This window comes from Sus scrofa, chromosome 18 (assembly GCF_000003025.6).
Source record: "Sus scrofa isolate TJ Tabasco breed Duroc chromosome 18, Sscrofa11.1, whole genome shotgun sequence".
NCBI lineage: Eukaryota > Metazoa > Chordata > Mammalia > Artiodactyla > Suidae > Sus > Sus scrofa.
The window spans coordinates 39,036,354-39,050,323 of record NC_010460.4 but is presented as its reverse complement, the minus strand read 5'-3'; the positions used below and the strand labels follow the sequence as shown (position 1 = coordinate 39,050,323).

Here is a 13,970-nt window from a genome sequence, read left to right as displayed (position 1 = left end):
AGGTTAAAAGCTGGATTACAGATGATTCAGAATGGGCGGGACACAGTGGGGTGATGGAGGTCCTAGGTGAAAGGTAGTAGCAAGAAATGAGGGGCAGCAATGAATGGGAGCTTCTTATGGCTTCCTATGTTCAGGCTTTACCCTGATCATATCCTCTATATTGCTGGCTTTGTTCAGGCCACCGTCACCATTTATGTGGATTACCGCAAAGGCCCCAAGGTGTAGGAAATCAGAAAATAGATGCTTAAATTAATCCATGGCCAAGTCTGGCCCGTAACACAGTAACAAGGGAACAGTAACAGGAAGTTGAACTTGTCAAGAGGGTGATACAAGCACTGGACACACAAAGACCATGCCTAAGAAAAAAGTAGGACAGGTCCAAAATATACAGAGTCAGTGGAGGTCAAGGAATGAGAGGTCTCCATAAAGCTTGATGTGGGTTTAGTGAAAGCACTTGTACAAAAGAGCTGGAAGGGAGTGAAGATGTGTTCGAGAAGCAAGATATTCTCAGAGATGGCGTGACTCAATGGTGTGTCCACTGTACTGGGGAGCTAAAGTGGAGTGGCACGGAACGCCACTAGCAAACAGGGCCACAGTCCTGGAAGCTAAACTTTATTAAATGCTTACCATGTACCAGGCTCTGTGCTAGGCTTTATGTAGATAACCTCACTTAATCCTCACAAAAGTCCTATGACCTAGCCCTGCCATAATTCCACTTTTATAGATGTGGAAGTTAAGGCTCAAAGAGATTTGGACCTTGCCTAGGTCATGCAGTGAGTGGTAGACCAGAGATTCAAACCCAGCCTGTCTTTCTTCCAATCTTGAGTTTTTATCTGTTTTAGTTTGTTTTTTTTTTTTAGCCACACTCATGGCATGTAGAAGCTCCTGGGTCAGGGATCGATCCCACATCAGAGGAGTGACAATGCTGGATTCTTTAACCACTAGGCCACCAGGGAACTCCCCCAGTCTTGAGTTTTTAATCATTACAGGATGTCCCTCCCCAAGGGGCCTAGGTGTGGGGTAGGTAATCCATGAATATACTCAGGATAATGGAAACCTGGTTAAATGAAGCAAAAATGAGAGCCTGATGCCAGTGTATTTAATAAGTGAATGGAATTGGCCAAGCTAGAGCATAAGAGTAACTAGTGGAATTGGATATAAGAGCTGAGTACAAACTTCAAAGGATGTTTGAAAGTGCTGTGATTCAGCTATAAATACCTGTAGTTGCGCAGCTGGCTGGATTTCTGGGCTGCACAGTGAGCACCATGCCAGGACTCAACTAGTGGACAGCTGCCCATCCCAATGCCTCCCAAGCCTCTGAGCATCAGCAGAAATGCCCCACTGGAAAAACACTTCTTGGATGCCTGTTAAAGTGAAGATACTCTGAAAACACTTTCTCTTGCTTCACTTTGTCACCTCCCAGTGTGAATGAACTTTTGAGAGCTCTTAGAGGAGGGTCCTGTGGGTTGTGGATGGCAAGGGGCTGGGAAAGTGGCCAAGGTCACCAAAGACCAGTTTCACCCATTTCAAATTTTTCTACTTCAAATACTTTGGGGAGGCATTGGGAGTTTATATTTAAAGGCAAACACCATTAATGGTTCCAAGTTTTGAAAAGGGCTAGATATAGCAACATTTTTAGTTTTCTATTTTAATCAACATTCTGAATATGATCTTTTTAACATATCTATTCTTCCATCAATGACTGTACAAAATCACTCTTTAAAATACACAAAAATTTCCACAGACTCACCTCTTCGGATGAATATTTTGCTTTGCCAGTGTTTTAGGTTATTCAGATGTGGGTCTGAATCTCAGCAATACTACTTCCTAGCTCTGTGGCTTTGGAAAAAATGGCTTATTTTCTCTGAATGTCAGTTTCCTAATCCCAAAAGGGGAGATGCCTCTTGGAGTTGTGGAGAGTATTAAATGAGATGATATCTATGAACTGCCTAATGCAGTACAATGTCCATAGGAATTGTTCAATAAATACTTACTGTTTGGAGTGCCCTTTGTGGCTCAGGGATTAACAATCCTGACTAAGATCCATGAGGACACAGGTTCACTCCCTGGCTTCCCTCAGTGGGTTAAGGACCCAGCATTGCCATGAGCTGTGGTGTAGGTCGCAGATGCGCCTAGGATCCCACATTGCCATGGCTGAGGTGTAGGTCAGTAGCTGTAGCTCCGATTCGACCCCTAGCCTGGGAACCTCCATATGCCAAGGGTGCAGCCCTAAAAAGAAAAAACAAACAAACTTACTGTTTGATGCTGCCACCATCATCGTAGTTTAATTCATTGAAATGATTAATTTAAAATCCTTTGAGTCTCTTGCTAAAAAGTGAAGGTCCTCCAAAAGGGCTCACTGCCACCTCCACTGATTTGCTTTTCTCTTCAGGACAATGCACTTTGCTCGGCTGTGTCTTTGACTTTCCCAGGTTGCTTTGAAGGATGACCAAATTTTTTTCACATAAACAAATTCTTAAACCACCAGATTCAACTGACACCACTGACGACACACATATTTGGAAAACTAAATTCAGAGACATTATACCTGGCTCTTCTGATGGAGAAAAATAAGCACTAACAGTTACTATTGGATAAGGCAATATTCATGCTCTTCATTAAATAATGTTTTCCATCATGACTCACCTCCTGAGAACAGCCTCCTACATACAGGCCGGTATCCTTGAGTGATTCTTTGAGAAAATTTTGACTTCCATTTGGTCTCTTACTTATTTAGTTGGTGAATCAGTTGGAATTGAATTCAGCTGCATATGTATAAAAGCCAGATAATGGTGGCTTAAGTTTATAAGGATTTATTTTCATGTTATGTAAAGAATTCTGGAGGTAAGTGGTCCAGGGCTCATAGTGTATGTCCCTATCACTGGAGACTCAGGCTCCTCTATATTTCTACTGTATTAAAGGACTTTCATCCTCAAGGTCAGCTCATGGCATGGATGACTCTTGGTTCAAGGTGGCTGCTAGAACTCCTGCTCATCCCCAAATTCTAGTCAACAGAAAGGAAGAGGGGCTCGTGCCAGCCCTTTGTCCTCTTAACTGGCATTCCTGGAATTCCTACCCATTAATTTTTGCTTGCCTTTCATTTGCCATCTCTAACTTAAGAAAATCTGGTCAATATTTTGTCTGCTTTTTTGCTTGATTGTGTTTAACCCATTGCCCAGAATAAAATCAGGCTTCTTTTCCTAAGGAAAAATGAGAAGTAGCAGTCTGGTGTAACTTGTCTTCCATACTTCAGTCTCCATCAAGAACTGAGACGTTTAGACGGTAATCTGTTTACCCATCCATTTCCCTGCTTTGAAAATGCTCCCTCCAGAGCACCAAGCTTTCTTCTTCAAACCTCTTATCTTGGCGCAACAGCACTTTGTGTATTATCCAGATACCTCAGTGACCCACTGGATGGCTGTCCCATTAAGTAGATTAACGCTTATTGTTGACTGCTTACATACCCCCACCCCCACTCTTTGGGGTATTATCAGAAACTCTGCAAAAAATATCCTCACAATTAAATCTTGTGAGCATTCTTTATTACTTATTTAAGAAACTTTGAATTCACTTCCTTTGAGTGAGACATTTCTGTGACTTTCAAATTGGCCGATATTCTTTTAGGTCACCCAGGACCAAAAGGTCGTGAAAAATGTCATGGGATGGGTGCTGTAGAAGCCAACAACATAGATCCACACTGGGGGGGGGACCCTGAAAAGGATCCTAGAAATAAAAACCTATTGGCTTGCAACAGTTATAGAACCAGGATCACTTCCTTGAGTGGATGGATTCTCTATTCACCTGTTAATGTTTGATCCACACCAAATCAAATATAATTAATTTGCTTATTTTGAAAAGGAGCATTTTCTTCTTCCCTAGCTAGTGTTTTAGAGAAGAATCCATGCCTAATTCGTCTCCCCCCCCAACAGTAACTATAGCAGCACTCATATATCTGTGAAAACAAAGAGCACATCATTTACCAGACACCTGAATGAAAGAATTGTTTTAATTCTGCATCTGTATATTTTAACTCACTTCTCCTTTCTGCCCATTTCTTACCCTTTCAAAAAAAAAATCTTACCTAATTCTTCTATTTTCCATTAGGAATTTTGACTGTAGGATTAGTCATGAGCATGGAAGGAAATCAGAAGATCTTAAAGCTGCTATTTTGGCATATTCTGCAATTTTCAGCACTTCCATCTTAACAATTTCTGGATGAATTAATGACTGTTTATATTTTATGAGCTAAAGTGCCAATTAAAATTTATTAGTCATTTATCATCTCCAAGACTGACTTGTCTGTTGTATTCAAATGCCATAAAGAAAGGGAGCTAATGAGAGTAACTCCCATTGAATGTTCAACCAAGGAAAGATAGAAAACATATTCTTTGACACATATTCAAATAACTTCCTTCTTCTGATAGGACCAAATCTTCTCATATTGGTGGAAATTAGCTTTGTCTCAAAGCACTTTCTGGAGAGCAGTTTACTAATAAACTAATGAATGCACCACTCTCAAAATCCTTCTAATAATTATCTGAGATCAGAGAAAACTGAGAGGTTCAGCGAGGGAGGTGAGACCAGGAAGACTGAGGTGTTCAAGGCTGTACATGGAGTTTACTACCAACTTTCCAATGCTGATTTCAGTCACTTTTTCCCTGGAATTTTGAGTTGCATATTGGTTCATTTATTTATTTTAAATATGCTCATCATTTATTTTTAAATTTTTGTCAGCTTTATTGAGATAAAATTGACATAGACTATGTATAAGCTTAACATGTGCAAAGTAAAGATATGCTCTATGTATATATCGCAAAATGCTTACCACAGTAGGTTTACTTAGCATCCATCACCTCACATAGTTACACTTTGGGGGTGGGAGAAGGGTGTGTGTGTTAAGAACTTTAAAAATCTACTCTCTGGGCAGCTTTTGAATATACAATACCCTATTGTTAACTGCAGTCACAATGCTGTACAGTACATCCCCAGAACTCATTCTTCTTAGAACTAGAAGTTTGTTCCCTTTGACCACCTTCACCCATTTCCCCCACCCCCACTTCTGGCAACCACCAATTTGTTCTCCATGTGTTCATTGTTTTTTCTTAGATTGCACATATAGCATTTGTCTTTAATCCACTTAAAGTTCATCTTTGTGAACAATATAAGATGGGGGCCAGTGTCATTCTTCTGCATGTGAATATCCAGTTTTCCCAGCCCCACTTATTGAAGAGAGCATCTTTTCTCTATTGAGTATTCTTAGTCCCCTTGTCAAATATTCGTTAACTGTATATGCATGGTTTATTTCTAGCCTCTAAATTCTGTTTCATTGGTCTATGCATCTGTATTTATGCCAGTACCATACTGTTTGATTATGACAGCTTTGTAGCATAGTTTGAAATCAGAATGTACTATGCTTCTAGCTGTGTTATTTCTCAGAACTGCCTTGGGTATTTGCAGTCTTCTGTGATCCCAAATGAATTTTCTATTTCTGGGAAAAATGCCATAGAAATCTTCATAAGGATTGCATTGAATCTGTTGATTGGGGTAGCTTGGGCATTTTAATGATATTAACTCTTCCAACCCATGAATAGGGGTATCTTTCCATTTATTTGTGTCTTCTTCAATTTCTCTCATCAGGGTCTTATAGTTTTCTGTGTACAGATATTTCACCTTCTTGGTTAAATTTATTCATAAGTATCTTATTGTTTTTGATGCTATTGTAAATGCGATTGTTTTCTTTATTGTTTTTTCAGGTAATTGGTAGTGTAGAGAAATTCAACTGACTTTGGTGTGTTGACTTTATATTTTGCAACCAAAATCAGGCAAAAATGCCCAATAAACTTTCTTAGCCAGATGGGGTCACCAGCTGTGATCTTTGCTCCAATACATCTGTGAAGAGAAATCTGTCACGATCTGAGCACTGGTTGCCGTAAGCTCCATCCTCCTTCTCTGCTTATTTATGAACCACAGTGGTCAAGTCCTGAAGTCTTTGTGAGGTGAGACCATAGTGGGCAACCTGGGAAGCATCCTGCAACATTAGGAGAAGTGGATGTTCACTGTGGGATATTTTTTCCCCACTGGGGAAATTGTAGGCCCAGAAGGACCCTCTCAGTATGGCCTTGTGCCTGCCTGGGGGATGGGTTATGCTGTCCAAGTGTAGTTGTTCTGATTTCCTTCCAACCTGGTCCTTCTTGGTCTCTGTGGTCCAGGAAAGGGGGATCGGTTGTTTCTGGCATTTTCACAATCATGTCTTGTCTCTGGACAGCTGCTAGTTTGTTTTTTTGTGAGGGGGACTGAAGTCAGGAATAACCTATGTTGCCACCTTGATGACATTACTTGTAATTCTTCCCTGTCATAATGAAAATGTTTAAGACTGAATTTTTTTTTCTGAATCCATAAAGCTTATATGAGATCATTCTTATTGTTATTCATTTATTTTCCAGATATTTTATTGTTGAATTTTTATTTCCTCTTTCACACAATAACGATTATTAGTTTTTGGCTATTTTTATGTTTAATTTCTAGATGACTTTATTTTTCTTTAACATTTTGCAATTCACAGTCAGTTTTATTGCCTTGCAGTCAGAGAATATTTTTAGAAGGCTTCTTGCTCTTTAGAATTTATTAAAAGTGTCTTTGGCGTATAACATGTAATCATTTCTTGTGAAAAATATTTAATATATACTAAAAAGTAGGAAAAATAATTAAAGTTGTGGAAATTTTTTATTTTTAATTTTTATTTTTTTGTCTTTTGTCTTTTTAGGGCTGCACCCGCAGCACATGGAGGTTCCCAAGCTAGGTGTCAAATCGGAGCTACAGGCACCAGCCTACACCACAGCCACAGCAACACCAAATCCGAGCCATGTCTGTGACCTACATCCAGCTCATGGCAACACTGGATCCTTAACCCTCTGAGTAAGGCCAGGGATCGAACCCACATCCTCATGGATACTAGTCGGGTTCATCAACCACTAAGCCATGACAGGAACTCCAGAGTTTTGGAAATTTTTAAAAAAGGTCCCCCAAATGAGAAAAAGCAGTGGTTTATTTAGATCTTGTTACAGCAAAGAAGTCAGTCACTATCACTTGTGTTGGCAGGGGCTCAAAGTCAGGCAGAGGAGTGCAAAGCTTCATAATGGGAAAAAAGGGAAGACTTCAGGTATGCCCCGATGGGAGGCTGTTGGCCTGGGAAGCTGTAGGTGGGCTGACGAGGAGCAGGCAGCCCACGTGAATGAGTAAGCATTGCATAGTTGGCTCTCTCTGGTTGGTCCTAACTTGGAAGCAGAGCTGGTTATTAATTAGGGAAGCTGCCATTTATTCATCAAGTGCTGGCTATTTGGGACAGATCACTATAGCAGGTATAGTTTGGCTTTCTGGACTGGGTCCTACAAATAATAAGTTGGCTTCCTGAGCTGAGTGCCACAGGTTGTGGTTCAGAGTTCTATTTTTATTCACAGTCTAGTCATCGTCCATATGCATGTTCAGTCTTTCAAAAAAATCTTTGTAAAAAAATTTTTTTTAAAAATCTTTGTATTTATCTTTCTGCATTTGCCCTTATTAATTATAGTCTTCAAATTTTCTCTATTTGCATATACATACTTCTTGCCTATTTGATATATCATGGGTGACTAAAAGTGCTGTTAAAAACTTTCACACTTTCTCTCATGTTCTTGTGGTATTTTTATCAATATTTATTTTATAAATTTTAACATTTTGCTCTTTGGTTCCTAAAGGATCCTGACTTTAAAATAAGTTTGAGTGCTTAATATTATACACACACACAATCCTTTCAGTTTCATTTATTAATTTGTTTAAATATTATTTAATATTAAATGCATCTATTTACTTTTTATTGCATTTGTTTTCCAAGCATTTTAATAAAATCTCATTTTGAAAATATATTTATCGCATTTGTCTTCGGCTTTGTGACTATACTTGCAATAATTAAAATGAGTTTTTCTAGAGTTGAAGGTTTCAATGCTCACCAACAGCTGGCTTCCCTATTCTGTGTTCCTTTATTTTGATAGAGCTTCCAATTTTCTGGAGTATTTTGAGTGATAATTTTTTCGCTTTTCAGGATGGGTGCCTGGATAGGATTCTCAGACACCTGGCCTTAAGGAAAAAGACTTTCTCTTGGCTCCCCGACAATGACAGTATATTGGAAATCTTGAATTCACAACTCAGATAACCACAGATGTTGCTCCATTGACTCGTGGCATTTCATGTTACAGAGAAGTCTGAAGTCAGTCTGGGATTTCTTCCTTTATAGCTTATCAGATTTTTTTCTTTTATTTCAATTTTTTTTTTTTTTTTTTTTTTACTTTCGAGGATTCATACTGTTATCTGGTTATATCTATTTATTGGTCTGTTAGACTGTTAGATCAATTTTGCTTTTTGCCAAGTAAGCCCTTTTGATTTGCATATTAAAATGATTTCTTAGTTCATGTTATTTATGTTTGAATATTGATCACTTTCCATTTGCTCTGTTCTTACGTTCAGGAACCCTCTTTGTCAGTAACTATGGTCCTTCTCGCTCACCATTTAGATATTTTGGTCCTATTCTACATTTGGAAGAATTGTTAAAACATTTTCTGATCATTGATTTGATTTTGATTAGCAGTGTTAACCCTACTTTCTGATGTTTCTAAATTATCTTAAAAGTTGCTTTTCCTGTGAGCAGTTTCAAAACATTTATTCTTTATATTATCTTGTACCTTTTTACTGCTGTCAACGTCTCAGTATTTCTCTTTTCACAACTTACCTCATGTCTTATTATCCTATCTTTCACCTTTTATGCCATAATCTCTAATTTTTTTCTAAAATGTAAAAAGAATACAAAACACGCTGTTTAAGATTTAAGTGCGGAGTTCCCGTCGTGGCGCAGTGGTTAACGAATCCGACTAGGAACCATGAGGTTGCGGTTCGGTCCCTGCCCTTGCTCAGTGAGTTAACGATCCGGTGTTGCCATGAGCTGTGGTGTAGGTTGCAGACGCGGCTTGGATCCCGCGTTGCTGTGGCTCTGGCGTAGGCCGGTGGCTACAGCTCCGATTCAACCCCTAGCCTGGGAACCTCCATATGCCGCGGGAGTGGCCCAAGAAATAGCAACAACAACATCAAAAAAAAGATAAAAGACAAAAAAAAAAAAAAAAAAAAGATTTAAGTGCGTTTCCGGAACTAAGGGATTTGTTTAAGTGCATTCTTTTTCTGACATTTGTGTGCTCTTTTCTACTTAATGTTACAAAATTTCCCTACCGTATGACTCATTCATTCCACCAAAAGTCACTTGCTTGATAGGCTGATACCTAAATGAATGTGTTTGCCTTTCATTTAGATTATTCCTGCAGTCGCTGCACAATACTATCCTTGGTTCCTACTCAGAGAAGAGATGGTTTATGTTTGTAAAGAAAATCAGTTTCTCTTGAGCAGGAAAAGAAGGTATTGTCCTATCACTATGGGAATAATTTAACTAAAAAGAATGAACTCTTATCCCAAGAAAGCTTTTTCTTCTGTAGAGAAATTGGGTTTCTTTTCATTCCTTCCCTTTGCTCCACCATTACCATACCATGTGATCTGGGAAGGGCACTTAACCTCACTAAGCCTTCGTTTTCTCATCTCTAAAATGAAGGCATTGTCTGGATGATCTAAAAAGACCAGAATAAGCTGGTTCTAATGATTCTGTGCTTCAAATTAGAAATTTCCAGCTGTAGAAACTGAGGGCAATTTTTATATCTTCAGACGTCCGCTAATTAAACAACTTTTGTTATAATGAATACAGGTCACCTTTATGAATTAGCTCTGTCACTTAACAATGGTCGCATCTGGTTCCTGATCCACATAGAAGGAAAGTGGCCACTGGACTGCAGTAGTCATATTAATAAGGTTGACTCATTCCTCTGTTGCTTGCTGCCTCACTGGGCTTCCCAGATCACCATGCTAAAATTCCTTCTGTGGTTTTTTTTTTTTTTGGACTGCACCTGTGGCATGTGGAGGTTCCCAGCCTAGGGCTCTAATCGGAGCTACAGCTGCAACCTATACCACAGCTCACGGCAATGCTGGATCCTTAACCCACTGATCGAGGCCAGGGATCGAACCCAAAACCTCATGGTTCCTAGTCAGATTCATTTCCACTGAGCCTCAACAGGAACTGAATAAGCCACAGAAGGGGAATTCTGTGGTTTATTCATTCATTCCTTCCTCTTGTCAGTCAACAAATATTACTGATCACTTATTATGATGAGGCTTGGTTCTAGGTACTAAAGGCACCCATGATATATTTGGTTATAAGTTATAGCGGAAATAATACATCAATAAAGGGGATGATTTTGCTTTTGTCATGCGAAGTTCAGTGACAGAATAAGCCTTGGGCCTAATTTGCTTCAGCAATTCAGGAACCCCACCAAAGACCTGGTCTCTGACATGGTAGAAGGCATTTACCCTCAGCTGTCTTCCTCTTCCTAGTTACAGAACGCCGTATTCATTTGCTAGGGCTGCCATGACAAATACCACAGACTGGGTGGTGTAAACAACAACAACAAAATTTTTCTCACAGTTCTGGAGGCTAGACATCCAAGATGAATATGTTGGCAAGTCTGATTTCCTCTGTGGCCTCTCTCCTTGGTTTGGTAGCCATCTTCTTCCTTTGGCTTCTGTCAACCTAAAACAATAGACAGCCAGTTATTTCTCCAGCAAGGAAAAAAAAAAAAAGAGTATTTATTCAGGATCAACAAAGAATTGCCATTCAGAGTCTGCAAGTATGGCGAGCCACATACAATTCCTTCCACAACAAGGAGAGGAGAACTCTTTTAAAGTGGGGGAAAGGCAGTTCAGTTCAGAGGGCTATAGTTCCCTGGTTGAATTGAGAGTTCAAAGGATAATGGCTTTTCATTGGCCAAGTTGTGATGGTCTCTCACTGGCTGAGTTCTTGCCAGGCAAGAAGAGGAAGTCTTTCTTCTCCCTGTTGGGCTCTGCCATCTTCAGAGGACAAGAGAGCGCCCCCTTCTGGCCTCCTGACTATTTTAATTGAAGTTTCTGTTTTATCAGTTTTACACCCCGTGTGGTCTTTTCTCAACGTCTGTGAATGTCTGTGTCCTAATCTCCTCTTCTCATAAGGACACTAGTCAGGTGGGTCCCACTGTTATAACTTCATTTGGGCTAAATTACCTTTTCCTACCATATTTCTAAATAGTCTCATATTCTGAAGCACTGGGAGTTAGGATTTCAACAAATACATTTGGGGAGGGGGTTACATAATTTACCCCATAACAGATGCTTATTAATGACTCCTGGGGAACTCTTGTCCATGCACAGAGAAAGATTATGACTTCTAGAGGCCTTTTTAGAAATGTAGGAAGGCACCCTTCCCAGCAGAGCTTAGCAAACCCCCATATGCACCTCACTGACCTAACTTGAGCTGCATGTTCATATTTGAACTAATCAGCGTGAACAAGATATGCAGTTACACTGGTGAACTCAGATTAAAGTCAAATGCCCTATTCCTAGGGATTCAGCCTTCCCTGAAGCACACAGGCTGGGATGTGATATTTGAACTAAAAGCTGGGTGCTTACCCAAAGAAGTAGATGTTGGAGAGGTAACCTCATTACAAATGGTAGAGGGGCAAAAGATAGAATCCCTAATGCTTGGGAACTTCTCTTTAGGGGAGGGGGGAAAAGATTTTTCTCAGAGCTTCAGGACTGGGGCATCAGGGCATTTAATGCCTGGATTCCAGACCGAGACAGAATATAGTTCTGCCCAAAAGTTGGGAGCCTTTTGAATATCTTTAAAGATTAAAAGTGGCAACATACCACCTGAGAAATGTGATACTTGTGAGGTTATAAAGTTAGCCTATTCCATTCAACGCAAGGGAACTTACACAGACCAAATGAACTGCAATCATGTTTATCTCCCTGGTATTCATGCAGAAGGGTAAATGGCGAGCACAGACCTCCGAGATGTTTACAAACACTATCCCTTGCAACCTTATTCCAGCCTTGTACAATAAATATGCCCTTTATGAGGAGGCTCAGAGAGGGTAAGTGGCAGAGCAGAAGTCTTCCAGTGCCTTTTGCCCTCCACCATAGCTCCTCTCAGTGTGATGATACAAGAAGGAGGAACCTGGAGATGCAGGTAGTCACTTTCCCCTAAGGGGGCTCGAGAGCCATCAAGCACTTGTTCAAGGGGTCCCTGTGGTCATCCTTTGAGGATGCCGTAAAAGAGAGTGACTTAGTGGCACCAAAACTTTGTCCTATACAGCCCTCTCCTTGGTTCAGCAGTTATTGGCTCCATTATGGATGAACTCTGCCAAAAACTTTAACATTAAGCATTGTTGCCTGTCTTTAATTTTAATAAGTCATGGAAGTTTTACAACTTTCAGTGACTTTTAATTCAGTTTTATTTGGCGTACTCTTTCTTGTGCAGTAACAGTGTGATCCTTGTTATATAGATAAAGGCTGAACATGATCTATGACTTAACTTCTTCCTCCAGAATAATACTGCATGCTCCTGAGTTCTCTAGCTTTTTGTACAATTGGGTCATTGTCTCAAAATTGAAGGAGGCAACACTTGTGTTTAAAACGTGTCCTTGTATTCTTCTTTTCAGGCCAATCCAATTCACAATGCTATGACTTGTGTCGCCACCCACTTACTTGACATGTCTAAAAATGCCCTTCTTCTTGCACAGCTTTCCACACCTCAGCTGATGCCAGCACATCTCTGCAGTTGCCTAGAACACACATGAAGTCATCCTAGATTCCTCTCTTTCTCTTATACCACACATCCAATTAATCAGAAAATCATATATATATATATATATATATATATATATATATATCCAAAATTCAACCACTTCTTGCCATCTCTGTTCTACTCTATTCTGAGTGTTCATCATCTTCTGCATGAATCACCTCAATAGTCTCCTAATAGGTCTTCCTGCTTCTCTATAGTCTATGCCAATGGTGGCAAACTATAGCCCATTAAGTCAAATTCTGCCAGCCACCTGTTTTTGTAAATAAAGCTTTATTGTAACACAGACAGGCTCGTTTGTTTACATATTGTCTGTGGCTACTTTTGTGCTAAAACAGCACAAAAATGAACAGATGACACAGAGATTATATGGCCCACAAAGCCTAAAAATATTTGCTCCCTGATCTTTTTTTTTTTTTAAGGGCTGCACCAATGGCATATGGAGGTTCCCAGGCTAGGGGTCGAATCGGAGCTGTAGCTTCTGGCCTATGCCACATCCACAGCAACCCCAGGTCTGAGTCACGTCTGCAACCTACATCACAGCTCATGGCAACACAGGATCCTTAATCCACTGAGCTAGGCGAGGGATCAAACCTGCATCCTCATGGATGCCAGTCAGATTCATTTCCACTGAGCCATGACGGGAACTCCTCTCTGGTCTCTTAAAGAGAAAGTTTTTTAGCCTATGAAATCCTCCTAACTTGGCAATCTGAAAGGTCCTTTGAATAAATATCAGATCAGGTGACACCTCTGCTTATATCCCTCCTATGACTCCCCACTTTTACCAGGAGTAAAATCCCAAAAGCTTTACAAAGATTTTTAAAGTTACATGGTACGGCTTGCCCATTACCTCCCTGATTTCTTCTACAGCCATCTCCCTCATTCACTCTGTTCCAACCCAATGGACCCCCCTCGCTGTTTTTCCAACATGCCAGGCCTGACCCCACCTCAGGGCCTTTGCACACACCATACGTGCCACTTAGAGCTTTCCCCAGGTGTCAGCATGGCTTACTCTCTCATGTTCTTCAAATCTTTGCTCAAATATAAATTTCTCAAGGGACTTTCCCTAACATCATTAATACAGCCCACCATCCTCAGACCCGAAAATTCCTGGGATTTCCTTCAATCTGCTCTGTTTTTCCTCTTTTTTCACAGCAATTGTTATATTCTACTATATTGTAATTTACTTATGTATTGAATTTATCATTTATTGTTTGCCTACAGTCCCTAA

At 40.0% G+C, this 13,970-nt stretch overlaps 2 protein-coding genes across 16 annotated transcripts in view; one reads left to right on the top strand and one right to left on the bottom strand.

Annotated features, from left to right (window-relative positions):
• DPY19L1 (dpy-19 like 1) overlaps positions 1-13,970 on the bottom strand; it is a 282,848-nt gene that overhangs the window by 33,867 nt on the left and 235,011 nt on the right. For 12 of the 15 annotated variants that reach the window (XM_021079309.1, XM_021079315.1, XM_021079319.1 and 9 more), the window contains 2 exons: positions 10,548-10,654; positions 1,219-1,364 (listed from right to left, as the gene is read on the bottom strand). The gene's annotated coding sequence lies outside the window, so the exon portion shown is untranslated. Of the gene's footprint in view, positions 1-1,218; positions 1,365-8,291; positions 10,655-13,970 lie in introns of those variants that run through there. The other 3 variants (XM_021079310.1, XM_021079313.1, XM_021079323.1) reach the window with 2 other exon arrangements.
• Positions 1-13,970, top strand: part of NPSR1 (neuropeptide S receptor 1) — a 270,293-nt gene that overhangs the window by 162,468 nt on the left and 93,855 nt on the right.